General features: G+C 41.1%; 1 long non-coding RNA gene across 1 annotated transcript; it reads right to left on the reverse strand.

Moving 5' to 3' along the window:
• Positions 1-2,308: 2,308 nt before the first annotated feature.
• LOC137095880 (uncharacterized) lies at positions 2,309-3,112 on the reverse strand. Its single transcript, XR_010909030.1, has 2 exons — positions 2,546-3,112; positions 2,309-2,464 (listed from the first exon to the last, which is right to left on the reverse strand). It is a non-coding gene; the product is annotated as an uncharacterized lncRNA (long non-coding RNA).
• Between the last annotated feature and the right edge of the window lie 209 nt (positions 3,113-3,321).

Here is a 3,321-nt window from a genome sequence, read left to right on the forward strand (position 1 = left end):
TGAGCACAGGAAGCTGGCTGTGTGCACAGTACAGCTTGTGTTGGCCTCCGCCAGTCACGTGGGGAATCCTGCTTTTCTAGATGATGCGGGAATCAGGGGAACCGAATGAGTCCTGAGGCCCCAAATCGGGGATGCCAAGGCAACTTTTGAGAAAAATGTTTATAGTTCTTATTTGTTGATGTGTTTATTCACTTTATTTTTATCTCACCTTTCTCCTGGTAAAGGGACTCCAGGCAGCTAACAAGAAATATAAGACATGCTTTGATGATGGCCTTTCAGGCTACTACGTAGATCTGTGTTTCTTAACCTGGGGGTCAGGACACCAGAGGGGGTCGCGAGGGGGTTTCAGAGGGATCACCAAAGACCATTAGAAAACATATATTTCGAATGGCTTTAGACACCCCTTTGGCAAAGAAAACTGAAGATCTCTCTAACTGTCCTTCTCTTTCCTTTTGGAAACAGATGGCAAATCTTCCCATCAAAAGCCCCCCTCTTGCTCTCTGGATGTAGGTGAACTACAACTCCAAAACTCAAGGTCAATGCCCACCAAACCTTTCCAGTATTTTCTGATGGTCATGAGGGTTATGTGTGGGAACTTTGGCCGAAATCTATCGTTGGTGGGGTTCAGAATGTTATTTGACTGTAGGTGAACTATAAATCCCAGCAACTACAACTCCCAAATGTCAAAGTCTATTTTCTCCAAACTCCACCAGTGTTCACATTTGGGCATATTGAGTATTCATGCCAAATTTGGTCCAGATCCATCATTGCTTGAGTCCACAGTGCTCGCTGGATGTAGGTGAACTACAACTCCAAAACTCAAGGTCAATGCCCACCAAACCCTTCCAGTATTTTCTCTTGGTTGTGGGGGTTCTGTGTTCCAAGTTTGGTTCAATTCCATCATTGGTGGAGTTCAGAATGCTCTTTGACAGTAGGTTAACTATAAATCCCAGCAATTACAAGTCCCAAATGACAAAATCAACCCCACCATTATTCAAATTTGGGTGTATCGGGTATTTGTGCCAAATTTGGTCCAGTGAATGAAAATACATCCTGCATATCAGATATTTACATTTCAGTTCAGAACAGTAGCAAAATTACAGTTATGAAAGATCAACGAAAATAATGTTGTGGTTGTGTGTCACCAGAACATGAGGAACTATATTAAGGGGTCACGGCATTAGGAAGGTTGAGAACTACTGATCTAGAAGTAATATTTAGAAATGCAGGGATGTGCCATTATGTTCTTGTTCCAATCTATATACGCAGTAGCCGATGTGCTACATTGTGAATGGCCAGGTGGAACATATTGATCTGCCTTTGAAGAAACCCAGCTTGGATGGGAAACAAAATATGAGTATCCTGGCAATTATTTTGATAAGAGAAGACCGTTCCAGAGGAGAAATCCATTGGCAGTGGATGGCAGCAGGGAGTCATGATCCACCCCAGACAGCAGATGGTTGCCTCCATAACTAGATTAGCGGAGAAGGGATGACTTTGCCTGGCAGCTTCTGAAGCAACAACATCAAAATAATATTTTGAATGAGCCACAGCACTGAAGTAAATGATGCAGAAGAAGCATGGATGATTGCTCTCTTCCTGGTGCTGCACAGCCATTTGTACCTTCCGATGCTTTTTGACTCCAGCTGATTTTAACAAGCAGAGTCTGGCTCGGTCTCCTGTTAGAAGTCCCAGATGTGAATTAACTGAGAATATAGAGAATCATTTCCCCCTTCGCCCCGGGAGGAAGACTTGGGAAGTCAAATGGAGTTCTGAACCTTCATCTAATATAATAGTCAAATTTTCCCCCTTAGGAAGTTAGACCTGATTTCTATGCTACCCAGGATTCAAATAAAGTGAATGTTCCATATGGCTTTCAGATAGTTTGAGTCACTGCTGCATGAACTGTGCCTATTGGTTTCCGGCATTCGATTGAAGGTTGCACAACAGTGGTGAAATGGGCACCAGAAAAGTGCGAGAGCAGTGTTTCCCAACATGGTGGTCGGGACCCCTGGGTGGGTTCCAAAGGGTGTTTCATAGGGGTCACCAAAGACAATCAGAAAACACATATTTCTGATGATCTTAGGAACCTCTTTGGCAGAGAAGGCTGAAGATCTCTCTGCCTATGCTTCTCTTCCTTTTTGGAAACAGCTGGTGAATCCCACCAAAAGCCTTCCTCCTACTGTGATCGGCTGGCCTCTCAGCTAGCCTTTGGAACAATACAATATGAATGGGTTCCTTAGTAGACAGGTTAAACACCAATAATCCACTTATAGAGATAACATAATGAATAAGTCCAACAAATAGGTAAATTGTGAAACTTAGACTGTTCAATTCACAGTAGTCACAAAATTAAGCAATATGAAATAAGTTCTGTACAGTCTTTTAGTGATGTCGTTGTATGTTCATGAATCAGCCTCCCACGACCGGTTTCGGCCTTTGCTTTAGGCCTTCTTCGGGTGGTCTGTAATTTTACATACATAAATACATTTTACAATTGTATAGGTTGAACATAATGAAATAGAATGCATTTAGAAATACTTACAAAGTTCAGTCTTTTACATATGTTCTCATAAGAGATACTTAAGTTTTTTTGCAATGGGATCTAGGTAAAAGGAACAAATTGTGGCTATTAACATTTAAACGTTACATATATCAAAATAAATGTTTTACCAATATATTTCACCAAATAGGTGTATACTCACAAGATACTCTGCTTCTAAGTTTGATTCTAATTGCGAGTATGAACAGGATCTGGGGGTTTCCTCTATTTAAAGAGGAAAATGCACATCAGATGTAGAGGAGACAGAGAAGTTAATTAAAGGCTCATTTAAAGTTATAGGTGTGGAGGAAGTCACCACTAGATGGCGTTGTGAGTAATGTACTCCCCAGGGATGTGTAGTATACAAGGGATAATACAAAAAATCTCAAGGTTATATATAGCAACTGTATGAATTGTATTCATTAAGACCGTGTGGGTGTTCCGTCCGTAATCTGAAGATCCAATATGTTTCCCTTTGTAGGAGTTTAATGTTAAAGTCCATGTGTTTGGATTGTGTGACTACTTCTAATATGTGGTATTTAAAAGATTCAGGATTGTGCCGTAGATCATCAAAATGTTTATACAATCCTGCCAGTATTTTCTGTTGGTCATGGGCATTCTGTGTGGGAAGTTTGGGCCAATTCTATCGTTGGTTGGGTTCAGAATGCTCTTTGACTGTAGATGAACTATGAATCCCAGCAACTACAATTCCCAAGTGTCAAGGTCTAATTTCCCCAAACTCCACCACTGTTCACATTTGGGCATACTGAGTATTCGTG

This window comes from Anolis sagrei, chromosome 1 (assembly GCF_037176765.1).
Source record: "Anolis sagrei isolate rAnoSag1 chromosome 1, rAnoSag1.mat, whole genome shotgun sequence".
Classification (NCBI taxonomy): Eukaryota; Metazoa; Chordata; class Lepidosauria; order Squamata; family Dactyloidae; genus Anolis; species Anolis sagrei.